The sequence below is a fragment of the Gossypium hirsutum genome, chromosome A01 (assembly GCF_007990345.1).
Source record: "Gossypium hirsutum isolate 1008001.06 chromosome A01, Gossypium_hirsutum_v2.1, whole genome shotgun sequence".
NCBI lineage: Eukaryota > Viridiplantae > Streptophyta > Magnoliopsida > Malvales > Malvaceae > Gossypium > Gossypium hirsutum.
The window spans coordinates 3,932,878-3,942,711 of NC_053424.1; positions in this window are offsets into that span (position 1 = coordinate 3,932,878).

Below are 9,834 nucleotides of genomic sequence, written 5' to 3' on the forward strand. Positions count from 1 at the left end.
CTGAATTACATGTCTGGATTAGATTTGTCATGTAACAATTTGACAGGCCAAATTCCTCAGAGTCTCGGGAAGTTGTTCGCCATTCATGCACTAAACTTATCCCACAATCATCTTACAGGGTTTATCCCTGTTTCATTGTCGAATCTATCCCAGGTTGGGAGCCTGGATTTTTCTTACAACAAATTAAGTGGAAAAATCCCATCAGAGTTCGTCAATCTTAACTTCTTGGAAGTCTTCAGTGTCGCTCACAACAATTAATCGGGAAGAATTCCAAGCAACGGACAATTCGCAACATTTTCCATCAGCAATTATGAAGGAAATCCATTTCTTTAGGGGCTACGATTAGAGAAAAATCACACCAAAGTCATGGATATGCCTTTTGCATCAGATGAAACCGAAGGAAAATGGTATGAAATTGATCGTGCTTCTTTCTTTGCAAGTTTTGTTGCAACGTATTGTGTCTTCTTGTTGAGTTTTGGGGTTGTCTCTACATCAATCCTTATTGGCGAAGGAGATGGTTTTATTTAACTGAGAATCTTATTTACAGTTCCTATTACTTTGTTGTTGATACTTTTCGCAAGTTAGCTATCAATTTCAATAATTAGTGTACTTGTTTTTTTTTTCTCCTTTAAGTTGATTGTAGTCAAGCTATTAAGGTTGATGGACAAGTATGAAGTTTGAATTTAGATTTGGTATAAAAATCATATCTTTATTCTTCTTATCCTCTATGATAAATTACATAAAATAAGAGTCGACAATAACCCCAATGATTTTATGAAGGCTTAATTCATAATTTGGTATATGAGTTTGAAACTTTTTTCTAATGTGGTACCTATTATTTTTTTTATCCAATGTAGTACTTGTATTTGACAAAAGTTATACATTTTGGTACTTGAAGTTAACGTTGTTAACCTTTTAGTGTTTAATTCATGTTTTAGAGTTGACTTGATGAAAGGTCATAATTAGCTCATAATATTAGCTAGTAACTGTCGTCAAATTAATCGTAAAATTCGAATTAAATCACATCATTAGATTGTACTTAACAAATTAGATGCAAAATAAATAAACTCACAATTAACATTAAATTTATTCTATTAACAAACTTATGAAATATTCAAATCTAACAATATTACTAATTAACTTTTACTGAATCAATCCTAAAGCTCAAGTAAATACTAAAAAGTTAACAATGTTACCTTCAGGTACCAAAATATATAACTTTTATCAAATACAAATACCACATTAGATAAAAAAATAACACAAATACTACATTAGAAAAAAGTGTCAAATATGAATACCACATAATATATAAAGCATATTAAGATAAACCACCATTCTTCAAATTATTGTGATTAGTGTTTAAATTATACATTATTTCGTGGTTGATTACTCCTTTATTAGCTATTTTGAGTTGCTAACTTGGCATTCTTCATTCCTTTTTGATTCAGGACATTGAATTGCAGAAATTGAGCTTAAGTCAACGACATTGAGCAATTTTGGATTTTCTGGATACATGGTCGAATTACTGGGCGTGACTTGGGGCGTGATGTCGCTGACGTGGCGTCTAGTCAGCAATTTCTAAAAGGCATTTGGCATGGAGAAAGAAACTTAACCGCCCGTTTAAATTCAAATTAGGAGTAAGATTTATATTTATTTGTTTATTTAGGATTTTTCTCTTAATTTTGAATACTACTTTTTAGGATTTTTGAGGACTATAAATACCCCATTAGGGTAAGCCTCAAAGGGGGGGACCGATCCATCGAGCATTCTTCACTTTGCATTTATTAAACTCTTTGTTTCTTTCTAGTTTTAATAAATTTCTCTTTTTGATTTAGTATTTACTTTATTTTCTTAAAATGCTAAGTATGGTCTCTACCATGCTTAGCTAAGTTTTCCATAGCCAAAGGCTAAAGCGATGACTCGATTCTAAGTCGTAAGAATCGAAAAGCACTTCATACCCTTGAGGGTTACATTTTTAGTTTTCGGGAATCAAGGATTGGTAATCGACCATCCTTTTACGAACAAATCGGTTTGATTTCAAAAAGTGCACGTTGGAATAAAATTCAGTTTCGATTAACAGTTGGGAGGAAGGATCGGCCTGTGGCACTTCGACTTCCTGTGAACACACTTAGCGGCGGTCCGCTAAGGGAAACTAAAATCGGGTTAGACTCTTATTTGAGACGACAGAATCCGAGTCGGGTTTTTCCAGATTTCCAAAGCATTGAATTAATAAGCGATTGACGCTATTAGCTCATAAAGAATTAAGATCTAAAAATTGATTTTAGATTCTCGATTCACTTGAGAGAAAAACAAGTTATAGGGGTTGGGCCCTATAGGCTATAACCGGCATGTGCCTAGAGGTAAAATCCCATTCGAGGATCGATTTAAATCGAGGCAAGGTCTTTAGCCCAAGGTTGACTTTTATCTCTTGATTTCAATTTCAATCTTTTTAATTTACTTGTTTAATTTCAATCATTTACTTCACTTCAAACAAACCCCCCTTCTACTCCTCCTTTTACTCATCACGCCTAAGCAAAGTTAAAAGCAAGAAAATCATCAAACTCCTAGTCCCTGTGGAATCGACCCTTACTCTCCCTATTCTACTAATTCCAATCATTGTATTGAGATTAAGGCTATTTATTTTTGACATCATAACGACAGCATGTCAAAATTGGCGCAGTTGCCGGGGACTTCGGCAAGTTACTAATTTAATTTTCTTGTTTCTGATTTATGACCAGGCAAAATCTGGGCACATTTTTAGAATTTGATCTGGAAATCGAAGCGCGAGCAAGAAGAATTCACAGTTAACCACTTCGGGATAAAAAGAAACGACAACAACAAACAAATTCTGAAGAATCAACTAGCGCTACCAACGAAGAATCAACGGATTCCACCAGTCCGATCGACTTCGATAACACTCCCATTGCCGATCCAACACCTGACGCACAATAAACAAAAGTGATGGGCGATCAAACAATCCGCGAGTTAGCGGCGGCTCCTGCGGAACAACAACCCCTTTGCATTACATTTAATAAAAATATTAGCCTGTAAAACTCACTACTGCTGTCTTGATGGATTTTTAGGTTTCTTCCAAATTCCGATGGCACCTGAAGATCAAGAAAAGACGACGTTCACATGCCCTTTTGGAACGTTCGCCTATAGACGAATGCCCTTCGATCTATGCAATGCGCCAGCCACATTTCAACGTTGCATGCTTAGTATCTTTTCTGATTTTATCGAGAAGGGTATAGAGGTATTCATAGACGACTTCACTATTTATGGTAACACATTTACCGAATGCCTCTTTAATTTATCAAATGTTTTGAAGCGATGCCTAGAATACAACCTTGTTTTAAACTATGAAAAATGCCATTTTATGGTCGATAAAGGGTTGATTCTAGGACATATAGTTTCTTCTAACGATATTGCGGTTGATGAAGCCAAAACCGATGTTATTCGCTCACTCCCTTACCCGACTACGGTTAGGGAAGTACGTTCTTTTCTTGGTCATGCAGGATTTTACCGACGATTTATCAAGGACTTCTCAAAGATCGCACAACCGTTATGCAGTCTTCTTCACAAGGACCAAATCTTTGATTTCAATCCAAAATGCAAAAAGTCGTGGAACACCTTAAAGGAAAAGCTAATTACGGCTCTAATTGTACAACCACCAAATTGGGAATATCTATTTGAGTTGATGTGTGATGCCTCCGACACTAGCGTTAGCGTGGTTCTCGGTCAGAAAATCGACAAAGAGCCGCACGTCATTGCCTATGCGTCTCGAACTTTAGACTCGGCTTAGAGAAATTATTCCACTACCGAAAAAGAGTTTCTTGCTATAGTATTTGCTTTAGAAAAATTTCGTTCGTATTTATTAGGTACTAATATTATCGTTTCTTCTGATCATGCAGCATTACGGTACCTGATGAGCAAGAAAGAAGCGAAGCCGAGGCTAATTCATTGGATTCTACTTCTCCAAGAATTTAATTTGGAAATAAAGGATAAGAACAGACGAGAAAATATGGTGGCCGATCACTTGAGCCGAATTCCATCATTTCGTCTGATCCGCCGATCAAAGAGGAGTTTCCCGAAGAGTAGTTAATGTTAGCGCAACAAGGGAATTTACCATGGTTTGCTGACATGGTAAATTACTTAGCTACAGGTAAAATTCCGATGCACCTACCAAGAGTGGTAATTAATAAAATTAAGAGGGAGTCTCGATATTAAATTTGGGATGACCCTTATCTTTGGAAACACTGCTCCGATCAGGTAATTCGGCAATGTGTAGCCGAAGAAGAGGTAAATTCGATCCTTAATTTCTGTCATTCGTATGCATGTGGCGGTCATTTTGGACCGAAGCGAACTGCTCATAAAATATTAGAATGCGGTTTCTTTTGGCCAAATATATTTAGAGATGCTTATTTTTATTGTAAATCATGCGAAAAGTGTCAAAGAGCAGGTAATTTAAGTCGTAGGAATGAAATGCCTATGAATCCAATCCATGTATGCGAAATTTTTAATGTGTGGGGTCTTGATTATATGGGACATTTTGTGCCATCTTACGGTAACACTTATATAATTCTTGCAGTCGATTATGCTTCAAAGTGGGTCGAAGCGAAAGCAACCCATAATAATGATGCGAGAACTACTGTTAATTTTCTAAAGAATTTTATTTTTTCCAGGTTTGGCACACCAAAGGCGATCGTTAGCAATAGAGGAACCCATTTCATCAATCGAATTATTGAAGCACTCATGAAAAAATTTGGCGTGACACAAAGAATTGCCACGACTTACCATCCGCAAACAAATGGGTAAGCGGAGGTGTCAAATCGTGAAATTAAGGCGATTCTGGGAAAGATTGTCAAACCGGACCGCAAGGATTGGAGTTTAAAGTTATCCGAAGCATTTTGGGCGTATAGAACGGCTTACAAAGGGCCGATCGGAATGTCTCCATACCGCATAGTTTTCGGTAAACCGTGCCACTTACCGGTTGAACTTGAGCATCATGCTTATTGGGTGGTAAAGCAATGTAACATGGAGATGGAAGCGATCGGAGAAGCACGCAAATTACACATTCAAGAGTTAGAAGAAATCCAACGAAATGCTTACGATAATGCCAAAATATATAAAGAAAAGACGAAAAAACTCCACGATCGAAGGATATCCTTTAAATCATTTAATGTTAATCAAAAGGTTTTGCTATTCATTTTGCAGGAAAACTTCGATCAAAGTGGCTCGGACCATTCAAGGTAACTCAAATTTTTCCTTATGACACCATGGAAATAGAAGATGACTCAGGAGTTCGATTCAAGGTTAACGGGCAAAGATTGAAACCATATTATGAGAACGCCCCTGTCGGATTGGTTGAAGAGATTGAATTGGAAGAATCCAAGCTTTGAAATCGGGTCGTCGAGCTAACGACGTTAAACAATGGTGCTTAATGGGAGGCAACCCATTTCGTTTTCATTTCTTGTTTTCAATCTTTAGTTTTTCTATTTATTAATTTTGCTTAATTATTTTTAATTCTCTGATTCAAATTTTGTAGGTACCCTAGGCATTTTAATTCGAACAAAGCCAAAGCAAAGAATTGGTTTAATTAAAGCATAAATTAACCAAATTCAAGGCTAATTTCCAGCAAATATCGTGAAAGGGCAGCAGCAGGGTCCCCCATGTTCTAGAGGCACCATAACATTAAGTGAGGGGAAGCGTTCAGCGTACATTAGAAGCAAGAATAGGGCCGGCGTAAGATAGCACAACCCAAACCCACCTTTTGTCCCCTTGCTGCCAACACCCCCACATTAATCAGGGAGTATTTTCACCCTCTCTTGTGCCTTTTAATTTTTATTGTTCATATTGGGGCAATTTGATCTTAAGTGCCGGGGGTGGGATTAGACTCAAGTTAACTCTTGTTTATTCGTTGATTTGAAATTGAGCATTTCTTGATTATGACTGTTGACTTATCTTGGTTGCCAATCTCTAATTTATTGAGTTTCTTTGTGTTTCTTTGTGAATTCAAGCATGTTCTTGTTGAATTTAGGATTCAAGATAGCATGGCATGATTAATTTGAGTAAATTTTTCTTGGTAATTTTATGCTTTCATTGATCGAATTGGATGCATGACTTAGTTCACAAGCCTTTCATGTGAGTTTTTGAACCTATTGAGCATATCTTTTATTCTTGCTCTTTGTTTTAATTGAGTATGCCGAACCAATTGATTCCATTCTAGAACTTGTGACTCAATGCTTGTTGAGATTATATTGTTGATTATGATGCTATGATGTGATAGAGGCAGTAGGATCTAACCCACTTCTTTTCCCAAATAAAACAGCCTACCATCTTTGTTTTACCCCTTAGTGAACCAATTTGAGCCTTATCCTTTTCTTTGATTCACCACACTTAAAACCCGAGGCTATTTTATTTTTACCATCTTTTTTCTACCCTTTTTCATGACAAGGTGAGATTGTTTCGGGAAAGAAAAAAATAGGAAGAAGCTGTTCAAAATAACAGTCCAGATTCAAACAAAACCAGCCAGGAGTTAACCCTGTTCGAACAGAAGTTCTTTCAAATAGTGCAGTTTTTCGTGCAGATTTTTTTAACAGTGCAGTTTTGATTCGAACGAGTAGGAAAATAGTTTGGTTTGAGCAGAAAAGAAGAAAAAAAAAAGAATGTTTCCAAAAAAAAGGGAAGAAAGAAAAAGAAGAAAAGAGAGTGGATTGTGCTCTGATTGAATTTCTTGTTTCTCCTACCTTCAATTTTTCTTTGAATAATTTTCGGAATAATTTTTTCATTGTCTTGGAATTTTGAAACCTCATTTTTCAGCCTTTATCCTATCCGAACTTAGCCCCATTACAACCCGTTTGAAGTCCTCTCGATTGTTGCAGCATTTTCATACTAAGTAGTGGAGATGAGATTTAGTTACAAGCCTATGGTAATGCATTGGTTAGTTCAGGCTTGAGCGATTCTTTCACCCGAAACACTTGAGCGGAATGAGTGAACCCATGAGAGGAACTAAGTCTTGAATTATTTGGAATTGATGATTGATTGAAATGCCATGGTTGATTTGCACTTAATTGATTATATCTTGCTTGATTGAGCTTTAATTTCGACATTTGCTTGGTTGGGTTTGCTTAGAAACCTTGGAAATTTTCTGAAATTGGAATTGGCAATTTTGAGTTTTTGCATGATAATTGAGAAATGCTTGAGGGCAAGCATTGAATAAGTGAGGGGGAATTTGATTAGTGTTTAAATTATACATTATTTCGTGGTTGATTACTCCTTTATTAGCTATTTTAAGTTGCTAACTTGGCATTTTTCATTCCTTTTTGATTCAAGACATTGAATTGTAGAAATTGAGCTTAAGTCGATGAAATTGAGTAATTTTGGATTTTCTGGATACATGGCCGAATTACTGGGCGTGGCTTGGGGCATGATGTCGCTGACGTGGCGTTCAGTCAGCAATTTCTAGAAGGTCTAGTCAGCAATTTCTAAAAGGCATTTGGCATGGAGAAAGAAACTTAACCGCCCATTTAAATTCAAATTAGGATTAAGATTTATATTTATTTGTTTATTTAGGATTTTTCTCTTAATTTTGAATACTACTTTTTAGGATTTTTGAGGACTATAAATACCCCATTAGGGTAAGCCTCAAAGGGGGGACCGATCCATCAAGCATTCTTCACTTTGCATTTATTAAACTCTTTGTTTCTTTCTAGTTTTAATAAATTTCTCTTTTTGATTTAGTATTTACTTTATTTTCTTAAAATGCTAAGTATGGTATCTACCATGCTTAGCTAAGTTTTCCATAGCCAAAGGCTAAAGCAATGACTCGATTCTAAGTCGTCAGAATCGAAAAGCACTTCATACCCTTGAAGGTTACATTTTTAGTTTTCGAGAATCAAGGATTGGTAATCGACCATCCTTTTATAATCAAATCGGTTTGATTTCAAAAAGTACACGTTGGAATAAAATTCGGTTTCGATTAACAGTTGAGAGGAAGGATCGACCTGTGGCACTTCGACTTCCTGTGAACACACTTAGCTGCGGTCCGCTAAGGGAAACTAAAATCGGGTTAGATTCTTATTTGAGACGACAGAATCTGAGTCAGGTTTTTCCAGATTTTCAAAGCATTGAATTAATAAGTGATTGATGCTATTAGCTCATAAAGAATTTGTAATGGCCTAAATTCAAAGTTATCGGAACAGTAGTTTCGTAACCACAAATCCGATTTAAAGAGAAATTTATTTCAATATTTTTGCATGAAAATTGATATGATAGGAAAATCGTATGAAAATATTGATAGAAAAATTTTACCGATTTAGTGGTTAGTTAGAAAAAGAAATTATTGAAGAAATTGGGTAAAAACAAGGTATCGGGACCTCTATCTCGTAAAACCGAGTCGAAAATAATTTTATAAATATTTATGAAATGTTAGTAATGTGGTATGAAAATTTCGATAGGAAATTTTAATGTTTGGGTAGTCAATTAAATGAAAAGGACTAAATTGTAATTGGTGTAAAAGTTGCTAGAATGATTAAATAGCTTAAGAGTCTAATGAGAAAGGATTTAAAAGGAAATTAGACCCAAAATTTATTTGGGCTGGACGACAAGGGTAGAGCTGATCATGGGCTGGGCGGCCCGGCCCGGCCCGAAGGCCCGCCCGAAAAATGGGAGGGTTTAGGTAAAAATATAAGCTCGAAAAATGGGCTTGGCCAAAAAAACGAGGCCCGTTTAGAAAACAGGCCGGGCCTCAGGTAAGAGTTTTTTGGCCCTAGCCCGACCCGAATTATATATTAATATATATTTTTTTATTTTATTTTTAATTATTTTAAATTTTTAATATAACCATTTTTTATTATATTATTAATTTGTGTATTGTTTTAAGAATTGTTTTAGTATTATTTTTATTTGTTTTAATATTTGTTTTTATGTTTTTAAATATATTTGATTTATTATATTTTTAAATTTTTTATTTAATGAAATAAAAAAAATTTAATATGGGACGGGCTGGGCCGGGCTCGAGCTTAGTAATTTCATTTTAGGCAGGGCTTGGGCAAAATTTTAGGTCCATATTTCAGGCCGGGCCGGGCCGGGCCTGGACCTAGTAGACGGGCCTAAAAATTTGTATGGGCTCGGCCCGAACCCGACCCGACCCGGCCCATGATCACCTCTAGGCAAGGGCATGAATTCAGCAGGAAAATTGATAAATTAAGGGCAAAATTAGAATATTACAAAATTAACTAAATAAAGCTAGGACTAAATAGGAAATATCTAGATTTTTCTTCATTTCTTTTCAATTCCAGCAGCTAAAAATGCCATAGGAGGGTTCTCTAAGCTGGTATTCCATAATTTTTGCATCAAGTGAGTTAATCCTTGCCTTTTTCTTGTAATTTTTGTGTTTCTAAGACTTTTACAACTAGGTCCTACTATTAAATTCATTAGTTTTTGATTTCATAGATGAAATTGAAAGTCACCATGGTTGAGTTATGTAAGTTTATGATGAAATGGAATGAAATTAAAGCTTTTAATTTGTTTATGAGATGATTTTATTAGGTAATTTCAATAGAAATTGATTTTTAGGACCTAATTGTGAAAATGCTTGGAATTAAAGTCTATTGCTGAAATTTTGATTTCTAAAGGTTGTAAAATAGTTTAAGGTGATAGAATAAAATGTTAATTGAGAAAAATCAGCTCAATTGAGAGGCTAATTGAGTAGGGACGAAATTATCATTTATTAAAAGCTTAAGGGAAAAATGGTAATAAACAGCTTGCACAAAAACAGTTTGGACAGCAGCAGTAGACTAACTTTGAAAAATCACCATAAATTGTAGAAATCGA